The 22,155-nt window shown below is 42.6% G+C and overlaps 1 protein-coding gene across 9 annotated transcripts in view; it reads right to left on the bottom strand.

Moving 5' to 3' along the window:
- Window positions 1-22,155, bottom strand: part of ndst3 (N-deacetylase/N-sulfotransferase (heparan glucosaminyl) 3) — a 417,173-nt gene that overhangs the window by 385,569 nt on the left and 9,449 nt on the right. For 6 of the 9 annotated variants that reach the window (XM_069926582.1, XM_069926590.1, XM_069926587.1 and 3 more), the window contains exon 1: window positions 17,492-17,582. The exons of 1 other annotated variant lie outside the window; for it this stretch is intronic. The gene's annotated coding sequence lies outside the window, so the exon portion shown is untranslated. Of the gene's footprint in view, window positions 1-17,174; window positions 17,403-17,491; window positions 17,583-22,155 lie in introns of those variants that run through there. 2 more of the 9 variants (XM_069926583.1, XM_069926586.1) reach the window with 2 other exon arrangements.

The following is a 22,155-nucleotide window of genomic DNA, read 5'->3' as shown; positions in this document are numbered from 1 at the left end:
AATGTTGAGAATGGAGCGGAGACAGCTCTGATGGAAGCGTTCTAGGAGCTGTAGGTAATGCCGGTAGAGGACCCATGATTCAGAGCCGAACAGGAGGGTGGGTATGACAATGGCTCTGTAGTTTTGGTATGACAACGGCTCTGTATCTTTGTGTGTTTCTTCAGGAGATTGTTTTTCCAGACTCTTTTGTGTAAACTTCCAAAGGCGCTATTTGCCTTGGCGAGTCTGTTGTCTATCTCTTTGTCGATCCTTGCATTAGATGAAATGGTGCAGCCGAGGTAGGTAAACTGGTTGACTGTTTTGAGTTCTGTGTGCCCGATGGAGATGTGGGAGGTGCTGGTAGTCATGGTGGGAAGCTGGCTGATGGAGGAACTCAGTTTTCTTCAGGCTGACTTCCAGGCCAAACATTTTGGCAGTTTCCGCAAAACAGGACGTCAAGTGCTGAAAAGCTGGCTCTGAATGGGCAACTAAAGTGGCGTCGTCTGTAAAGAGTAGTTCACGGACAAGTTGCTCTTGTGTCTTGGTGTGAGCTTGCAGGCGCCTCAGGTTGAAGAGACTGCCATCCGTGCAGTACCGGATGTAAACAGCGTCTTCATTGTTGAGGTCTTTCATGGCTTGTTCAGCATCATGCTGAAGAAGATAGTAAAGAGGGTTGGTGCGAGGACGCAGCCTTGCTTCACACTGTTGTCAATGGAGAAGGGTTCAGAGAGCTCATTGCTCTATCTGACCCGACCTTGTTGGTTTTCATACAGTTGGATAACCATGTTGAGGAACTTGGGGTGGCATCCGAGGCGCTCTAGTATTTGCCAAAGCCCTTTCCTGCTCACGGTGTCAAAGGCTTTGGTGAGGTCAACAAAGGTGATGTAGAGTCCTTTGTTTTGTTCTCTGCACTTTTCTTGGAGCTGTCTGAGGGCAAAGACCATGTCAGTAGTTCCTCTGTTTGCGCGAAAGCCACACTGTGATTCTGGGAGGACATTTTCGGTGACACTAGGAATTAGTCTATAAAGGAAAATCCTAGCGAAGATTTTGCCTGCAATGGAGAGCAGCGTGATTCCCCTGTAGTTTGAGCAGTCTGATTTCTTGCTTCTGTCTTTGTATAGGGTGATGATGATGGCATCACGAAGGTTCTGAGGCAGCTTTCCTTGGTCCCAGCAGAGCATGAAAAACTCATGCAGTTTGGTATTATACCACAGTACAGTATAATGCATGTGTCCAATGACTATTACCAAGTTTGGACCTGTCTTTAATATAAACACAGAAATGCTGGAGGAACTCAAGCAGGTCTCGCAGCGTCCATAGTAGGTAAAGAACGGCATGGTTAGTGTAATGGTTAACGTGATGCTATTACAGCGCCCGTGACCCAGGTTTGAATCTGGCGCTGCCTGTAAAGAGTTTGTAGGTTCTCCCTGTGTCTGCGTGGGTTTCCTCTGGCTGTTCCGGTTTCTTTCCACCTTCCAAAAGACATATTAGGTTTAGTTTAATTTGGTTTAAATAGTGAAAATTGGCTTCTACTTTGCTGCAAATTATTTTCTTTTTTAAATTTAAAAAATAGAACCAACGTTTCTGGCCTGAAACCTTGTGAAAATACACGAGACCTGCATTTCTGTGAGAAGGACTCAGACCTGAAAAGTCGGTGATATCTCCTGACCTTCTGTGGATGCAGTTCAACCCGCTGGGTTCTGCGCTTTTACTACAATCACAGTGTGTGCAGACTTTCGTGTTTCATTTGGACATATCTTTGCATGGGCTCGTTATCCAGCGGGTATCATATCTATCATACACATGGAGGCAGACATGGAGCAGAGGGCAGAAGGCAGCCAGCAGGCTTCACTGAATACCTGCTGCAGGACCTGAAACAGCTTCAAGTGTACAATGGGACCTGGAGAATGCCCTGGCAGTGTCGACATCTGTGCACTCAGACATCACAAGGATTGCAAAGGTGCCATTCCCAGGGAAGTAGCAGAGGCTCCAAGGGTCGGAATTCTATGAGCCCAGTGCTGCAACTTCACCAATGTCATTGCTACCACCTGTCGGGCAGTCAACCAATCATTCTGACTTGCCTCAATGGTGGAATAACAGCACCAAGATATTCAAGTTCAAAAACCATGACTGTTTGTTCTTTTATTTTCTGACAACATAGAGAGAGGCCATTCAGGCATCAGAGCAATCCCATCAAGTCCATTTCCCCACTGATATTTCTACAACTTATTTCACCTGCCCATTAACATCCACCAATTATTCCATCACATAACTCCATTGTGAATAAAGTCCAGTTAACAATTCACTTATCACCCAGGCTGTTAGTTATGGGACACAGGAGAAAAAAGACAGGCCATGCGGAGAATGGGTGACACGGTCTGGCATAGCAGTTAGTGCAATGCCTTTACAGCGCCAGCAATCGTGATTGGAGTTTGAATCTGTGCTGTCTGTAAGGACTTTGTACGTTCTCCTTGTGTCTGCATGGGTTTTTCCTGGGGGCTCCGGAATCCTCCCACCGTCCAAAATGTACCAAGGGTGTAGGCAAATTGCGTGTAAATTGGGCAGCAAGGACTTGTGGGCCAAAATGGCCGGCTACTGTGCTGCATATCTAATTTTTTTTAAATTAAGAAATGTGCCATCTCCACATAGAGAGCATCCAAGGTCATGATCAAATCCAGCTCCCTGAGGCTGTGAGAGACAGAAAATTTGGCTTAATGGTCTATTAACCACAATCTCACAATCAATCTCAAATTCAAAACTTCCCCTTTGAAATGTATTGGGGATTTTAGGTTAATTGTGTGTAATTGGGCGGCAGGGGCTCATGGGCTAAAATGGCCCATTACCGTGCTGTACATGTAAATTAAAAAAAAACATGAGCTGATTGTGGCCTTCAGGAGGAGAAACTTGTAGGTGTAAGATCCAGTGATTATTGTGGGTAATGATATGGATTGTATATAGTCATTGGTTGGTAAAGGCACGGGCTGGCTCACCCCTGATGACACTCTCCCCGGGACTCCTCCCCTGTGGCCTAGGCCATAAAGGTCAAGCCACCTCTCCCTTCCCTAGCTTGGATCTGGGCCAGCTCAAGTCTTCTGTACAATAAAGCCTATTGTTCCCCTCGGACTTTGTCCTTGTGGTTATTGGGGTAACTGGTAGTGCCCATTAATGAGAAACTTGTAGGTGTAAGATCCAGTGATCATTGTGGGATCTGAGGAAGGTGAGCAAGTTTAAATTTCTGTCAGTCTTTATTTCGAAGGACCTTTAATGGATTCAACACATGAATGTCAGCCCCTCTACTTCCCCAAGAGTTTACAGAGGTTCAACATGACATCAAAAACCTTTGCAAACTTTGAAAGATGTGCAAAGGAAAATCTGCTGACTGGCTGGATCACAGCCCGCTGTGGGAACACCAAAACCTCTCAGTGAAAAGCCCTGCAAAAGATAGTGGAGTCAGGCCAGTAATATCACAGCAAAGCAGCAGCAATCATCAAGGATCCACACCACCTAGAATATGCTCTTTCCTCGCTGCTGCCATCAGGAGAGAGGTGCAGGTGCCACAAGACTCGGACCACCAGGTTCAGGAACAGCTGCTACCCCTCCACCATCAGACTCCTCCAAAACAAACTCAATCAGAGACTCATTTAAGGACTTGGACTTGGTACAATATTTATCATTGAATAGTTATTTTTTTTGTTTTGCAGAGTTTGCATTTCCTTCTTATTTACATTTCTCTCTTTTGTATACGTAGCTTCCATGAGTATAGTTTTTCTACACTACCAATAAGTAGAAATTCTGTCTGGCCCGCAGGAAAAAAAATCTCAGGGTCGTAAGTGATGCCACGTGGGCCCACAGGAAAGAAATTCTCAGGGTGGTATGTGATGCCATGTTGGCTCGCAGGAAAAAAAATCTCAGGATCGTAAGTGATGCCATGTTGGCCCGCAGGAAAAAAAATTCTCAGGGTCGTATGTGATGCCAATGTTGGCTTGCAGGAAAAAAAATCTCAGGGTCGTAAGTGATGCCATGTTGGCCCACAGGAAAAAAAATTCTCAGGGTCGTATGTGATGCCATGTTGGCTCGCAGGAAAAAAATCTCAGGGTCGTAAGTGATGCCATGTTGGCCCACAGGAAAAAAATTCTCAGGGTCGTAAGTGATGCCATGAAAGTACTCTGAAAATAAATCTGAACTTTGAATGTTTTAGTGGCCTTTCTACTAAGGCACTGCAACCACTGAGGATTACAACTGCATCAGGCACCCGGAGACAGTCATTAAGAAAACACAGATTTGTGAAATTGTATAACTCTGGAAAGTTCAAATTGGATTGACTTTTTTTCTTTAATATTTTGATCAAGATTTCACTAAGGACTAGTGAAACATTTCAGGAGTTGAAAGGTGTGGACAGAGTAGATGCAGAATGGTGGTTTCCCATGGTGGGAGAGTCTAGGACAAGAGGGCACAACTTCAAGACTGAAAGGCCTCAACTTAAAACAGTAATGTGTAGGAATTTCTTTAGCCAGAGGATGCTAAATCTGTGGAATCTGTTGCCAGATGCAGTTGTGGAGGCCAGGTTATTGTGTTTATTTGAGGCAGAGAGTGATAGGTCCTTGATTAGTCAGGGCATCAAAGGAGAAAAGGCCAGGCAGTGGGGCTGAGTGGAAAAATGAACCAGCTCATGGCTTAATGGAGCACACTCAATGGGCTGAATGGCCTATTTCTGCTCCTACATCTTAGTAGACTTCTTCTTATTCTTTGGCTTGGCTTCGCGGACGAAGATTTATGGAGGGGTAATGTCCACATCAGCTGCAGGCTCGTTTGTAGCTGACAAGTCTGATGCGGGACAGGCAGACACGGTTGCAGCTGTTGCAAGGGAAAATTGGTGGGTTGGGGTTGGGTGTTGGGTTTTTCCTCCTTTGTCTTTTGTCAGTGAGATGGGCTCTGCGGTCTTCTTCAAAGGAGGTTGCAGCCCGGCGAACTTTGAGGCGCCAAGATGCATGGTTTGAGGCGATATCAGCCCACTGGTGATAGTCAATATGGCAGGCACCAAGAGATTTCTTTAGGCAGTCCTTGTACCTTTTCTTTGGTGCACCTCTGTCTTGGTGGCCAGTGGAGAGCTCGCCATATAACACGATCTTGGGAAGCCGATGGTCCTCCATTCTGGAGACGTGACCTACCCAGCGCAGTTTGATCTTCAGCAGCGTGGATTCGATCCTGTCAGCCTCTGCCATCTCGAGTACTTCGATGTTGGAGATGAAGTCGCTCCAATGAATGTTGAGGATGGAGCGGAGACAACGCTGGTGGAAGCGTTCTAGGAGCCGTAGGTGATGCCGGTAAAATGATTCGGAGCCGAACAGGAGTGTGGGTATGACAACGGCTCTGTATACGCTAATCTTTGTGAGGTTTTTCAGTTGGTTGTTTTTCCAGACTCTTTTGTGTAGTCTTCCAAAGGCGCTATTTGCCTTGGCGAGTCTGTTGTCTATCTCGTTGTCGATCCTTGCATCCGATGAAATGGTGTAGCCGAGATAGGTAAACTGGTTGACTGTTTTGAGTTTTGTGTGTCCAATGGAGATGTGGGGGGGCTGGTAGTCATGGTGGGGAGCTGGCTGATGGAGGACCTCAGTTTTCTTCAGGCTGACTTCCAGGCCAAACATTTTGGCAGTTTCCACAAAACAGGACGTCAAGTGCTGAAAAGCTGGCTCTGAATGGGCAACTAAAGCGGCATCGTCTGCAAAGAGTAGCTCACGGACAAGTTGCTCTTGTGTCTTGGTGTGAGCTTGCAGGCACCTCAGATTGAAGAGACTGCCATCCATGCAGTCCGGATGTAAACAGCATCTTCATGGCTTGTTTCAGCATTATGCTGAAGAAGATTGAATAGAGAGTTGGTGCGAGAACGCAGCGTTGCTTCACGCCATTGTTAATGGAGAAGGGTTCAGAGAGCTCATTGCTCTATCTAACCCAACCTTGTTGGTTTTCGTGCAGTTGGATAATCATGTTGAGGAACTTTGGGGGGCATCCGAGGCGCTCTAGTATTTGCCAAAGCCCTTTCCTACTCACAATGTCGAAGGCTTTGGTGAGGTCAACAAAGGTGATGTAGAGTCCTTTGTTTTGTTCTCTGCACTTTTCTTCGAGCTGTCTGAGGGCAAAGACCATGTCAGTAGTTCCTCTGTTTGCACAAAAGCTGCACTGTGATTCTGGGAGTACATTTTCGGCGACACTAGGTATTATTCTATTTAGGAGAATCCTAGCGAAGATTTTGCCTGCAATGGAGAGCAGCGTGATTCCCCTGTAGTTTGAGCAGTCTGATTTCTCACCTTTGTTTTTGTACAGGGTGATGATGATGGCATCACGAAGGTCTTGAGGCAGCTTTCCTTGGTCCCAGCAGAGCTTTAAAAACTCATGCAGTTTGGCATGCAGAGTTTTGCCGCCAGCCTTCCAGACCTCTGGGGGGATTCCATCCATTCCTGCTGCTTTGCCACTTTTCAGTTGTTCAATTGCCTTATATGTCTCTTCCCGTGTGAGGACCTCATCCAGCTCTAGCCTTAAGGGATGTTGAGGGAGCTGGAGCAGGGCGAATTCTTGGACTGAGCGGTTGGCACTGAAAAGATTGGAAGTGTTCTGACCATCGGTTGAGGATGGAGATCTTGTCGCTGAGGAGGACTTTGTCGTCTGAGCTGCGCAGCGGGCTTTGGACTTGGGGTGAGGGGCCGTACACAGCCTTTAGAGCCTCATAAAAACCCCTGAAGTCGCCAATGTCCGCGATGAACTGTTTTCATTTGACGAGGCTAGTCCACCACTCATTTTGGATCTCCTGGTGTTTGCACTGAAGATGTCTGCATGCGCGACAGAAGGCTCGTTTCTTCTCTGGCCAGGACGGCTTTGCAAGGTGAGCCTGGTGGGCAGCTCGCTTCTTTACCTGCAGCTCCTGGATTTCCTGGTAGTTTTCATCAAACCTTGTTTTTCCTGGAGGAGAAGCCCAGTACCTCTTCAGTGGCCGAAATAATGATGCTAGAATGCTAGGTCAGGTAGATTTCTGGCCAATGAGAACTCATCCATGTTAGGATTGCTTATCTGTCCTCCTCCTGCCATCTTCTCTCTCTCTCCACAGCCAGGGGACTCTCGTTACAGTCAGATGGTGCAGCACACATGAATACAAGAAGTATCAAACCCCATTTGAGTGACTAATTAATTATCTCTCCTTGATTGTTCAAGTTTGTTGTATCCCATTCTATGTGATGCTCAACATGATGCTCATATATGCAGGAGTTGAACACAAGAGGCAGGAACTCTGTGGTGAGGAAAAACCCTCTGTGGCCCACTACAGCTGTGTAGTGGCCACAAAGTGACACCAGCACTGTTGCTGGCACCCTACACTATTGGAAAGACGCTGGTTGTTCTGCCTTCTACTCCCTTGCAAGGCGGCAGACCAGCAAGGGGCTCAGCTACTGAGGCTGCAGGCAAAATGCGGTCGGTGTGGGGGAGCGAGGGGGGTTTGCACACCGGCTGCGAGCTGCTGGACACTGGCTCATGGCAGCCAGGTATCGGAAATGAGATTCGAGAGGGCACTGAGGGCGCTGAACACTTCCTGATCATGCTGGAGGTTTGGATCTGGAGCTCAGGTTGCCGGTGGATCGATCAGGTATCTGTGCAGGAGTACTGGAGGTGAATCCATGGACATTTGGTCTCTGAAGGAGCTCTTTTTTACTTTTCTTTCTCTTGTACTGTAAGGGGTGGTGGGCAACACTAATGGCGGCTTTTTTGTCTGCCTTTCAGCAGGCAGAAGGCAATTTGGTGAGATAGTAAATGTTCTGTACTATTACATGACAATAAAGGAATCTTGAAACTTAAATATAAATAAAATTTTAAATTTAGACACCCAGCAAGGTAACAGGCTATTTTGGCTCCAGAATCCATGCTACCCAATTAACCTACACCCCTGGTACGATTTGAAGGGTGGGAGGAAACAGGAGCTGCCCGGGAAAACCCATGCAACCCACCTTACAGACAGCGTGGGATTTGAAGCCCGGTCCCGACCACTGGTGCTGTATTGGCATGGCGCTCACCGCGATGCCAAACGTGCTGCCCAAGAATCAGAAGTCTCGGAAAAGAAAGTATTTGTGACTCCCCTTATAGAGCAGCACACTACAAACAGGGAAAAGTTGCAGCTACCACCCAACCCATTCCAAAGCGAGGTTTAAAATTCGCGATCTTGTCAGTACTGATCGCTGGTATTGTAAAGGCATTGCACTCACTGATATGCCAACTTTTCGCCCATTGGCAAATGATGGTGAATCCTTCTGCCTTACACTTAAAGGCAAGTGTGTGTAATATTACACTGTTTTTATTACACTACAATAAAGGAATCTTGCAATTTATAGTGATTTTACACCTTGTTCTGGACCACATTACTGCTGCTGCGAAACATTTCATGTTCATGACAATAAGCCTGATTCTGATGAGGCCGTTCGTACAGCACATGGTGTATTTCTGCATTGCAAGACCCGAAATCTGCAGCCATATTACAGATGAATCCTGCAGTCATATTCCTTCGACAAAAATACACATAAAGTGATCACTTTCTATCAGACTGATTACATTTATAATTTGAGAAATATGCTTTATAACCCTTTTTGAAGTCCTCCTGTATTTCTGAAATAAGGTGCCCCATGAAAGTCTGCAGATGCTGCAGTTTAAGTAAAGAAACAAAAATGCTGGAGGGACTCAGCAAGTTTTGCAGCATGCATATCTATCTATCTATCTACCTGACATTTGGAGCTTGAGCCCTTCCTCAAGATTTGAGCAAACCGTAGGCAGGCATTTCAATTAAAAGGCTGGGGAGAAGATTGGCCGGGGGAGGAACACAAGCCAACAGGCAAAAGGCCATAATTGGACACGGATAGGACAGGAGAGGTGAGGTAAAAGCGCAATGCTGGAGAAACTCAGATGGTCAAACAGTATCCTATGTAGCAAAGATCCATCACCAACGTTTCGGGCTTGAGCCCTTCATCAAGGTATGGATTGATTGGGAGAGGGATGGCTCTGTGAATGCAGAGATGGAGGAGAGGAGACAGAGGGAAAGAGAGAGAAATAGGGATAGGGAATCTGGAGGGTGCCCAGATGGAATATGAGGAGTTGTTTCTCCAATTTACTGGTGACCTCAGCCTGGCCGTGCATAAAGAAATGTTCTACATTACTGTTGCATTAACTGAACTACCCTCAATGCCCAACATATGCAATTTCGGTGTCTGCCACCAAACTCAGATACAAACCAAACAGCAATTTAAAAAGTTGGAATAAAGCACATCAAAAGCAATTAAACTCAGAGTTACAATTGAACTTCACCAAAGGAGTAGGTACCGGTAAATACTGATTACTCATGCAAAAATGCAGCACACAACATTCCCAAGATCCCTGAAGAATGAAATAAGAAGCAGTGCTCGTGGGTATTAAACGCAACTCACAACAGTTTAATTTCTGGAACAGATGAATTAACCCTTCGCTGAAGTTCAGCACACTTTAATACCTCACACTTCAGGGTCCTGTTCTTTGTTTCACCAGTAGAGGGCAACTGTTCCTAATGTTAACAAAGTGCCAAAAAGAATCAGAACTGCGTAAGAAATTTTATGAAGAAAAGATTGACACTGTCCCATTTTAATGCAGTATCTATTCAGTAAGATATTATTTAGAAGTCTTAACCACATTCAAGGACGCTAACAGTGGTCATTAATACATTCTTCTTCAAATTAGACAAAACTACGATTTTAAAAGACAAAAAATTGTAATAAAGGTCCTGGTGTAGTTTTCAATGGATTTATTCCATGGTGTAATCCTATTTTCTGTAATGGGTTGTTCCTCTTTTTGTACAGAGTAATCAGGTTTGCAGATGACACAACAGTATTTGGCCTAATCGGCCACAACGTTAAGTTGCACTATAGAGAAGAGGTGGAAAATCACATGAAAAGGTGTAACAGTAACACCTATGTCCCACCATGAACAAAATGAGAGGAATAAAAGTGGACCAGGTAGATCATGAGCGACCACCCTCCACTACACATCAATAACTTGGTAGTGGAGAGAGTAGACAAGCATCAACTGGTAATTCTGCCTTGTCTGGGTTGTATGTGATGTTATGTATGTACTGAAATTTCTTGGAGTCCAATTATGAAGTGAGCTATCTTGGTTGAAGAACATCTCTTCAACTTGTCAGGAAGGCACAACAGTGACCACTCTTCCTGAACAGACTGAAGTGGGCAATGCTACTGGCCACCATTATACAGGCCACACTTCTGCAGGACCTCTATCAAGAGCGTTCTGGTCTACTGCATCACAGTGTGGTATAGATGATGCAGAGAAGTGCATCGGAAGACCATTAGAGTGGCAGAGGTGATCACAGGAGTCTCCCTCTACCCCATCAATGTGGACCCCTTCCACCCCACACACAGCTGCTCCCATCGGGGATCAGAGCCAGCACCACCAGGGTGAGGAACAGCTTCTTCCCACGGGCAGTGAGAATGCTGAGCGACCAAAGGAATGGCTCGCACTCACTATCCGAGACTCTCATATTTACTCAGCTACATTTATTTATTTATTTGCATTGTTTGTCTGTTTGTGTGTCTTCATGTTCTGCATCAAGGACCGGAGAACTCTGTTTGATCAGCTTATACTCGTGCAATCGAATGATAATGAACTTGAACTTGATATACCTGTGTGTAGAAGTAGATTTTAGAGTCAGTAAGCAGTGGAGCCTGCCACCTACTCTATGATATATCCTGTGAAATAAAGTTGGTTGAAAGGTACCTTGAGGTCTCCAATCAGTTAATTTCACTGACAAGAATACAGGAGAAGGTGTTCGTTCAACTCCAGGAATATCTTGGAAACGGTTTTACAATATGAATTAATGTGGTTTTAATGAATCATTAACCCACAGATTTGGATGGATTTATTTGGCCATTAGGGCAGAGGCTTTGCAGAATGGATGGAACAAGTTCACTGACGATTACTAGTTTTTTTTTAACTCTTAAGGTTGTAAACATTCAATTTATAACTTGGGGCTTAAGACAAGCTTGGAAAATTACTCAAACTACTTCTAACTCAAGAAACAGTGTAAGTGTGAAACCAATACTGATTAATTGGTATAAATACAAGGCCTGAAACATCGGTTATATAATCTTTACCTCCTATGAACGCTGCAAGACCTGTTGAGTTCCTCCAACATTTCTGTGTCTTTACTACAATGGGAGAGTCTGCAGACTTTTGTGTTTCACTGCAGATGGTGCATGTATTGTTAGTTTGCAGTTATGCAAAATAAATTATTTATGTCAGAAATAAACTTTAACTTTAGACATACAGCACAGTAACAAGCCCTTTTGGCCCACGAGCCCATGCCGCCCAATTACACCCAAATAATTACACCCAATTGACCTAAAAACCCTGGTACATTTTGAATGGTGGGAGTAAACTGGAGCCCATGGGAAAACCCACACAGACATAGGGAGAACACAAAACTCCTTACAGACAGCACGGGATTTGAATCCAGTCCCAATCGCTGGTGCTGTAACAGCTTTGCACTAGCTGCTACAATAACCATGCCAGCCAAATTTTATTAAAGTTCCCTTTTTCCAATGCAATGAATTTTAATCTTTTCCAAAATACATACACCATAGCAAAATGGCTGTACATTATTCAATCATTTGGAAGAACCCTACCAAGACAAAGATGCACATTTATGCTTGACCTCTACATGTCATACACTGATATATATATATATATATATATATATATATATTTGTTCTTCTTGCATAGACAGACATTTGAAATAATAACTTTTGCATGCCAAAGTCCTGTAAATGGCAAATTAATTACCTATTTGACTACATTAGTGCTGATGGGTTTGGGGTAAAGGTTGATGAGGGTCTTGCTTCATGTTTGTACAAGATTGTGGGGGGGAGAAGGAGAGAGGGGGAGAGAGAGAGAGAGAGAGAGAGAGAGAGAGAGAGAGAGAGAGGGAGAGAGAGATATCGATCTCATCTCTCTTTGAGAGGTATTGCTTTTGACATTGTACATTCCCATCAAGTGAAAAATTAGGTTTCCAGATCTAAGCATGGAAGCAATCCTCCCAGCACAAAAATGTGACAGCCTTCAATTAAGGCAAGCATTTCAAGAAATATGTTGAACATGGGAACAAATCACCATTTGGTAAATTTCTATTTCCTTCAGAAAGTAGTCTCTATTCTCACAGGGGGTGGGGATCGGGTAGTCATCAATTTTGCTTTATCATGTCAGAGTCTTAAAGGTGGAATTAGAATTTTTAAAAATTTAACCATTTAGACATACAGCATGGTAACAGGCCTTTCTGGCTCATGAGCCCATCTCCAAAATATCCCAATTAACCTACAACCTCTGTACATTTTGAAGCTTTATTGAGGGCAGATTTGGTTGCCCAGGTTTAGGAAGGACATTGTAAAGTTGGAAAGGGTACAGAAGGTTTTACGAATTCATAGCCAGGACAGGGGAAGTTGAGTTATCATAAGAAATTGCAAATATTAGGCCTGTTTTCCTTTGAGGGCAGGAAGGGGATCTTATTGAGGTCTATAAAATAATGAGGGGCAGAATAAGGTGAATAGTGACTGTTTTCTAGATGAGAGGGCATAACAATAAGATGAGAGGGCTAAGATTTAGGAAGGGCCTTGAGGGACAGAAGGTGGCCAGCACATGGAATGAGCTGCCAGACAAAGTGGTGGAGGCAATTAGCTTCCTTTGAGAAACACTTGGATAACATCATGGATGTGAAGGAACTGGAAGGGTGTGGGCCGAATGCAAGCAAGTAGGACTATGTCTGTGCTATACAACACTATGACTATTTGGCTACTTTCGAGGCACCACACGAACATATTGTCAAGAGAACACTATCCATTAGACAGTTAATATTCTGCGACTTGCAGTTTGCCATGTCTATTATCCTTGCCCGCACAACTGCTGCATTATCATTTTACAATTGCTAAAGTACCATATCGTCACAAAACAAGAGTGAAGCCAACTTTTATGCAGTTCCAATGCTAACGAACTCACTGGCTTTTATATTCCGTGGAAATCTGATTCAATGTATTTGCTCTTTTTTTTGTTTTCAAACTATTATATTTTGTAAGATTCTTCAATAGAATTAAGTTTTATTTCTAGCAAGACTATTAAAAAGGGAGGTGTCAAACTCTTTTATTTATGGAAAAGAAACCCTGGAAATGCTCAAAAGGTCAGATCGCATCTCTGAGAAGAGAAACAGGTAATGTTCCAGATCAAAGAACCTTCATCTGAACATGTGGAAGCAAGAATTTTTTTTTTTTAAATTGAGACATAAAACATGGTAACAGGCCATTTCGGCCCCCAAGCCTATGCACCCAATTACACCAAATTGACCTACACCCTCGGTATGTTTTGACTGATTGCTTTCTCTCTTTTTCTGATATTCACTATTACATTTTGCAATTTACAATAGTAAACTTGAAAAAGAAAATTGAGAGGCAAATAAATTAAATACCTGTATACAAGTAAACCTCTTCACAACTTAAGATGCTGATAACAGTAATGGTATGGCCTACAGTAGATAACTTTGTGGTGAAACAGTGGTTAGTGGGAACAAAGTAAAAGGTATCTTCTGGTCATTACTCAAGCACGTTGGCAGGTCAGGTAACCCCATAGATCCATAGAAGATTACGGCACAGAGAAAAGATCCTTCTAGTCTGCACCAAACTCTTATTTTGCTTTGTCCCACTGATTTGCACCTATTTCATATTGCTCCATACACATCCATCTATGGACCTGTCCAATATTTTCTTCAATATTAAAACTGAGCCGCATTCACCACTTCATACTCTCACCACTCTGTGTGAAAAAGTTCCCCTGTAATGTTCCCCCAAAACTTCTTTTGCTTCATCCTTAACCCAAGACCTCTGGTTTGTATCTCACCTACCCTCAGTGGAAAAAAGCCTATCTACATTTACTCTGTCTATTCTCCTCATAATTTTAAATACTTCTATCAAATCTCCCCTCATTCTTCTACGCTCCAGGGAATAAAGTCCTAAGTTGCTTAACCTTCCCTATAACTCAGTTCCTGAAGTCTGGGGAACATCCTAGTACATTTTCTCCGCACTCTTTCTGCTTTATTGATATCTTCCCTGCAGTTAGGTGACCAAAACCGCACGCAATACTCCAAATTTGTCCTCACCACTGTTTTGTACAACTTTTCCATAACATCCCAACTCCTATACTCAATACTTTGACTTATGAAGGCCAATGTGCCAAAAGCTCTTTTTGACCCTATCCATCTGTGACGCCACTTTCAGGGCATTATGTCTTTTTATTCCCAGATCCCTCTGTTTTACTGCACTCACCAGTGCCCTTATCCCCTGATCTCATTTTAACATAATTTATGCCATGCATTATTTTGCTGGTAAGTAAATAGTCGGCTGTACTTCTGCATGAGGTAAGTGAAAACCTGAAGTACATTTAACTGACTTTTTACTTAGCCCAGGAATTATCCAAGGGACAGTTATTTTTTTTTTTAAATGTCTCCAACAAACAACAGCACACTCAAAGCTTCCAATATACAAAATTCACATACCATGTTCAAAAGTATGCATTTCAGCTTTCTCCTAATCCTCCTTTCTCCACTCAGGCAGGGCACAGGGCCCATAGAAAGACAAAACATGAATAGAAAGGGATCAAGCTGAGGCTGCGATGGAAATCTGTGTCACTCTGATGTTGTTAGCAACTTGGTGGGCATGGCAGAGGGAGGCTGCAAATGGTACCTGCTTGTAGCAGACACACTGAGTGTCGTTGAAACACAGAAATGTTGGAGAAACTCAGCAGGCCTTACAGCAGCTATAAGAGGTAAAGACATATAACCAAGGTTTCAGCCCTGAGTCCTTCTTCAAGGTAGGAGAAGCAACAGCAGCAAAAGGGTTCAGGCCGGAGACGTTGGTGAATATATCTTACCTCCAATAGACCTGCTGAGTTCTCCAACATTTCTGTATTTCGACTACAATCACAGCATCTGTGGACTTCCACGTCTCGCTCTGAATGTGGTGTCATGTTTTAACAGAGGAAGAGGTCTTTAAACCATCTGAGCACCTTACTCAGATCTTGACAAATGCTTTCTGATAATACCTGCCGCCATTCCATATTGAATGCATGGCTGTCAGTGCTCTTGGCTACCTTAAGCAAAACATAATGGTTGAGAGCCCCTACTCTCAATGGGGACCCTACGCCAACCCCTCCTCCCAACCCCCCCAACCCCTCAATCCACACCACATTTAAGTAAACACCTTGTTTTCCTTTCACCTCATGTAACATAAATATTTTTTTTGTCGGTAGAAGAGAGGTACCAAAATGTGACTGCTTCACAGGGAAGGGGGCCCATAAATTTTGAGTCCTAAGTGGCGGGGGGGGGGGTGGAGTCATAGCCAATAAAGAGGTTGAGAATAGCTGCTTTAGAGCCTAGGTGTATACATTTGCACAATGGTTCCCCATCCTCCAAGAGCAGAGGGTTAAATTACCGGTGACATATAATGAATGAGCTGCTACTTTATTTTAACACTGAGGATGATCATGTTGCTCCAAATGGGCATCAATGACTAAAATATTGCAAAGACAAGTTATAACCTGTACGATTTAAACGCATCAAACTTGCTTGCAATGACATAATTGTAACCAAACAATGCCACAAATCTGTCAATAGGATGAAAATGACAAAGCAATTTTTTTTCCATTTAGAAGGGAAACAATGTCCTTTAAGGATTTTACGTAACATTTGATAAGGGTCAGGACAAAAAGTTCCAGGAGATTTTGTTTTACTAGGTTTTGATTGCTGAAATGGGCTGTGCGTCAGCGCTCAAACAATATTTAAACATTTTTAATGCAAAGCCATGTTATTTTAAAGTGTAGAGTGCTGTAAAAACTGCAGCATATCAATATCCGCGACTATTTGTAAAGATCGCTTAGTCCATTTTGAGGGGGCTCTTCGTTTCTGACTTTCGACTGGTGGCAGCTGGCTTGTTTGTTGTGTGGCATTCTCAACCAAGCTCCCAGAGGAATTGTAATGACCCACAATCCCTGTCAGTGGTTTAAGTTAATCGTCTGCACAGGGTTTACTCATATTGGAGCTCCAGTGCTATCAAAGAATTTGGACTTTTCTTTATACATTTGTGTTGTCAACACTCTTTAAACAGTCCCTGACAAATTTGAATGTTGCTCTGTGACATCTTGATAACTCTGTTTCAGTTCCGCTCAATCAATAATTTGTTGTTAGGTCTAATGTCTCCACGTATTGCCCTTTCCTGTTCTCCCAATTATTGTTGCAAATCAAAATATGACATTTATCTCATGCCGGATGAAGGAAATACCATGATATCAAGTTACTTTAAAAAAAAGATCACTCTACCTAATTAAAAAAATGATTATGCAGGTAAGTTTTATTCTGTACTATATATTAGAGAATATACCTGGAGCTCCAAACTTAGTGTATAGAGCAAAGAAATTGATCTACCTGGGTTTAATCATACATTATTTTTACATTCTCTGCGATCATCTTTCCTAAGCTTTAAATGCTAAAGAGGATTATAAAGATTTAGATGATTTCAGTCATTTTCATATTTCAACCCCTACCTCACCATTGCCACCCACCTAACCACTGAATCAACAGGAATTGAATGGTCTGAGCGCAACGGGTGCTGTGACGAGCACCAAGAAGGTTGCAGAGTTACGTTTAAAGTCTGGCTTTGCACAAGCGATGTTTGTTCATCCAAACTGCAGTAACTGAGTCAGTGCAGCGAATATTTACTGAGATAATGATGGTAGAACAAGGGGCTTCAACCATTTCATTCTGATAAAATGAAGCATGCTGTACTCTATCTAGATAATAAGCATCTTGTTGTGTATCAACATTCCACATTTTTATTGAAGATTTAATGTTAAACTTCATGCGATGTTTAAGCAGAGTGGATATGTGTTTTACTTTTGTAAACGTGGCAGAATTTAAACAATTATACTGAACATCACACATGCCTGACAATCTACATTTGAAACTATAGATGAAATATTAAACAATACATTAATAGAACATTAAAATCATTTATTTTCCTTTCCATTCTTCTCATTACAAGGCTGCAGCTGCATTGTTCTGTTATATTAAATAAAGCAAGCAATGTACTTACACAAGAGTTTCATGTAAATAATAATCCTCAACATTCATGGCTGAGATACAGTTGCGCTGCTGTCGAGATTCAGAGCTCTCCTTTGTCAGACACTGAGATAAGTGATCAACAGCAGTTTCCAATGCATTCAGGAAATACCCCAAAGCATTTAAACATTACATTTAATAATTTAGCTCACCACATTTCACACCGAAACTGCCACTTTATGCTCTCTACTCACAGCTGCACACAGAAAACCCTTAAACATCCCACAACTCCTGTGATTCGACACTTGCGAACTCAGTCACATTCTAAACCGGCCCCTCTTTGAGACTCACCCAGCTGGAATGATTTAATGTTCTATTCACGATTATGTTCATTGCAAGCTCTTCTTCAACACAAGGATTATAACAGGGCACGTTTTGCAGCAAAGCAAGGTCCACTTCATCGGGAAAGAACAGCAACTGCAGCGATCTCTCCTTCATCTGAGGCAAGTCTATCGCTGCTACATGGAAGTCAGTGGAAATAGCTGTAAAACAGTGTGATTGACAGAAACAGCCAATTCTCCCAGCTAATCATTGTAAAGACCTTCAAGGACTAGGAGCCATTTTGGTGTCATCCAGATAGTGGGCTGTTACACATGAATACATTCTGTTCTGAGCTAATTCAGTGTTCGACTGAATTCCACTCACACCCAAGTGATTGATTGGAAACTCCCGAAGGAGCTTCAGATCTGCCACAATGCACTTGCGCAACAAAGTGTCATCCTTTCAGGATTAGACCCATGACAGGCATAGGAGTAAAATATCACATGCTACTACAGACAGTGGGAACTGAAAATGTGGCAAATAAACCTTTATTTTATCATAAAAAATCCTCAGCAAGCACAGCTGATAAGGTCTGTTAGATCTGCTGCCATGTCTTGTGGGAACATAATTAAAACAGTACTTAGCAAAGCCAGTGGCTATCTTGTTTTGTGTCCTCATAACAATTTCATACAGCTAAATCAAATTCCAGGGTCAGAAGGCAGAACTCATTTTTCATGCATTTATGATAAATGTCTCTCTCTGGGAAGTAACTTTCCGTTAACTTCTCTACATAATTAATGCAAGTGAGTGAAATGAAACTCTTAGCTCAGTCATATGCTTCTTCAGAAATCTCGTCTTACACACCATATTTTAATATGATTATTACTTTCCACAGAACAGAGGCGCAAGACTTCATAAACAAATTAAAGTTTTTTTTGCAATGATCTAAATAAATATTTAAGTTCTTTTTCAACTTCACTGAGTGAAAGACCGACTAAAAATTGCCAGGCAAGGAACTATTAAGAGTTGAGCAGCACGATTAGTGTAGCTGTTAGCACGACGCTGTTACCGGCTTCGATTCCCGGCACTGTCTGTAAGGTGTTTGTAAGTTCTCCCCGTATCTACGTGGGTTCCCTCCCCCCCCACCCACTACCAGGGGCTCCAGTTTCCTCCCACCTTTCGAATCATTCCAGGGATTAAAGGTCAATTGGGTGTAATTGGGCTACACTGGCTTGTGGGCCGAAATGCCCTGTGACCATGCTGCATGTCTACATTTACATTTATTTTTTTAAAAATTAAATAAATTTACCACAAAGTTATGAAAGCTAAAAGATGTGAAGAGTTTATCGAAAACTTTTAATCTCGGTTCAAAACCTATTGTTTGGGTGTGGAATGAAAATACAGTTAAATATACGATACTACTGTGATCCTTCTACCTTCCCCACTGAAACACCAGGGAAACACATGGACAATTTTTAAAAAAATCAAAAATGCAGGAATTTTGTTTGAACAATTTCTGGTCTTCCATCATTATTCACGTAAATGGTGGAGGAACTCGGCCAGTTTCGCAGCATCCATAGGAGGCAAAGTTATACTACTGATATTTTGGGCCTGAGCCCTTCCTCAACTTAGAAGTAAAACGATGGCACAGTTGACGTAGCGGTTAGCACAAGACCTTTACACTGCCAGCAATCAGGACCGGACCTGGGGAGTTTGTACGTTCTCCCCGTGGCTGCATGGATTTTCTCCGGGAGCTCCAGTGAGGGCTCCAGTTTCCTCCCATCCTTCAAAAATGTACCGGGGTATAGGTTAATGGAGCGTAAAATGTGTGGCACGGACTTGTAGGGCTGAATTGGCCTGTTACAGTGCTGTATGTCTAAAATTTAAAATTAAAGGCAGACATCTGAATTAAAGACAGGAGAGAGAAAGGGGGAAGAATGGGCAGGGGGAGATGTCCAGACCAACAGACAAGAGGTGTCAATTGCTAAAAGGAAAGTTGAAATTTAATTTGGCTCCGTGAAAGGAGACAAGAGGGAAAAGGGAAGACAGACAGAACTAGAGGAGAGGAGGCAGGGGGGGTGAAAGATTGAGGAGGGGGGATTTGACAGAAACTGGAGAAGTCTACGTCAATGCCATCTGGTTGGAGGATGCCCAAGTGGAAGATGAGGAGTTGTCCCTCCAATTTGCAGATGATCTCAGACCAGCAGTGCAGGAGCTCATGGATAGAAATGTCAGCAAAGGAATGGGGTGGGGAATTGAAGTGGGTGGCCACTGGGAGATCCCCGCTATTGCAGCGGATAGAGCCGAGGTGCTCAATGCATTTTACTATGTGTTTTTACTACAATCGCAGCATCTGCAGACTTCTGTGTTTCACTCCCATCATTATTCCTCCAGAAAGCATGTCAGGAAACCTGCCCAGAGGCATGAATTGGAGATTCAGTTGTAAGGTTATAGCACCAAAGCCAAAGATGCTCCAAGAAAATTCTCCAGATAAACCTGAAAACATATTTTTTGAAATGGAAACTAAAAGACGAGAAACCCTTGACTGACACATCTTTATAACTCAAGTCACCTTTATTTATCGTTCATTCCATGATCTCATGGTAAAGGCGAGATAGCGTATCAATCCACATTGAGTGCCAGCAATGACCACAGGATTACAGCTGAAGAGAGGTATTCTGCTTACTGCTACCTAAATCTTAAAATATGCATCTACATTAAAATCGGCAAAATTATTTTTCAATTGAAATTAACTCAGATCTAATGAGTCAAGTTTTCAAATTCAACTTGAAACTATCTTAATTCAGGAAATGACAGGCCACACCCGGAGAAAATCCATGCAGCCACGGGGAGAACGTACAAACTCCCCAGGTCCGGTCCTGATTGCTGGCAGTGTAAAGGTCTTGTGCTAACCGCTACGTCAACTGTGCCATCGTTTTACTTCTAAGTTGAGGAAGGGCTCAGGCCCAAAATATCAGTAGTATAACTTTGCCTCCTATGGATGCTGCAAACAAAGCAACCTTGGAACAAAAACTGAAATTGGCCATAATCTACAACAGCCATTCTCAGCCTGTTCTTTAGTTATGACCCCCTGAGGCAATTGCTCAAAGTTTATGGGCCCCTTTGAAGCAGTCAACATTAGTTGGTTACTTCTGTCTTTCTCTCCTATGGACTATATTAAAAGATTTTTAAAAATATTTACGTTATGTGAGATGAAAAGAAAGCAAGGCCTTTCCTTAAATGTGCTGTGGCTTCTGGGGAGATGTATGTAGGGCTCCTATTGAGAATGGCTGAACATTTCCAATCCATTCAAATGTTGACCAGTATGAGAGTGTTCAAAAGATTTTTTAATTTAAAAATTTCTATGGTTGAAAAAAATAAGCTATCTGCCGAGAAATAACATTTTGTGCTTTTGCGAATACTTCCAGAAGATCAAGCTGACTTGATAGGAAAAAATGAACACTGCCATTGCACTCTCTATGACATAAATTTGGGAGGAAAAACTCCCACTGAACAAATCCTTTAATTCAAAGTCAATCAGAAATTCATCAAATGAATGAAGAATTAATGGACCAATGTTAGATTGGCTCTGGGTTGTACGACCTATAGATTTGTGTCAGACAATTGAACAGAATTGGTGCAGCTGAAAGAGCCAAGGTTTAGCACTGACCTTTATCAGTACAGTATTTGCCTTCAGTACATACACTGATAAGGGGTGATTGACCACAGGTAATTGAAACACTGGCAACAGTAACAACCAAAAGAGTTAATATTATACAGCAGTGTTATAATTGCTGTAAGAATGTTTTGTTGTCATGAACCACTGACAAGGCCCTTGGTGTTCCAGAACAACCTTGATGCGAGGCTATTGTGACTGATAACTTCTGCTATGTCTTCTGTTTAACTTAGCCACCATAATATTTTGATGGCACGGGTCCAACCTTGAAGGAAGACCAAGTTAATAAACTCTGATCTGCAAACAGATTTGGTCGGGAGATTTCTTTGGAATGTTAAATAAGCTCTCGAAAATCAGTTTGCAACTTGCTCACAGAGCATATTCAGGAAATCTTTGAATAATTTGATGGGAAACACAAAAGAACAGGGGGAGATTTTGTGGATCTGTGCCTAATTTTAGTAGATGACCAGACTTTAATGAATATCAGAAAATTATGTCGGTGTGGTCTGAAAGACAAAATCACCATTTTAAATCTGTTGAATTTAAAATTTTTTGCCAACTTTACTTCTTAACTTTGCTTCCCCAAAACTTTGCAAGTGTTCTCCATAATCTCAAGACTTTTTTCAGACTTCTGACAGATATTTCCAGTTAGTTTACATCATAATGACATTTTAAATCAATGGTTCTCAACCTTTTTCTTTCCACTCACACACCACTTTAAGTCACCCCTGTGCCATCGGTGCTCTGTGATTAGTAAGAGATTGCTTTAGGTGAGATGTGAGTGGGAAGGATGAGAATCACTGCTCTAGACCCAACTGTTACTGAAATATCTTGCTTGAGAAAAATTGTCATTGGTCCATTTCCTTTGGTGTTATGAAACTGTGCACATAACGAGCCAACTAAGTATGATTAAAACAGTGCTTTTCAACCTTTTTCTTTCCACCCACATACCACCTTAAGCAATCCCTTACTAATCACAGAGCACTTATGCATAGGGATTACTTAAAGTGAATTGTGA

The sequence above is a fragment of the Narcine bancroftii genome, chromosome 3, assembly GCF_036971445.1.
Source record: "Narcine bancroftii isolate sNarBan1 chromosome 3, sNarBan1.hap1, whole genome shotgun sequence".
Taxonomy (NCBI): Eukaryota; Metazoa; Chordata; class Chondrichthyes; order Torpediniformes; family Narcinidae; genus Narcine; species Narcine bancroftii.
This window is presented reverse-complemented; position numbering and strand designations above follow the sequence as displayed.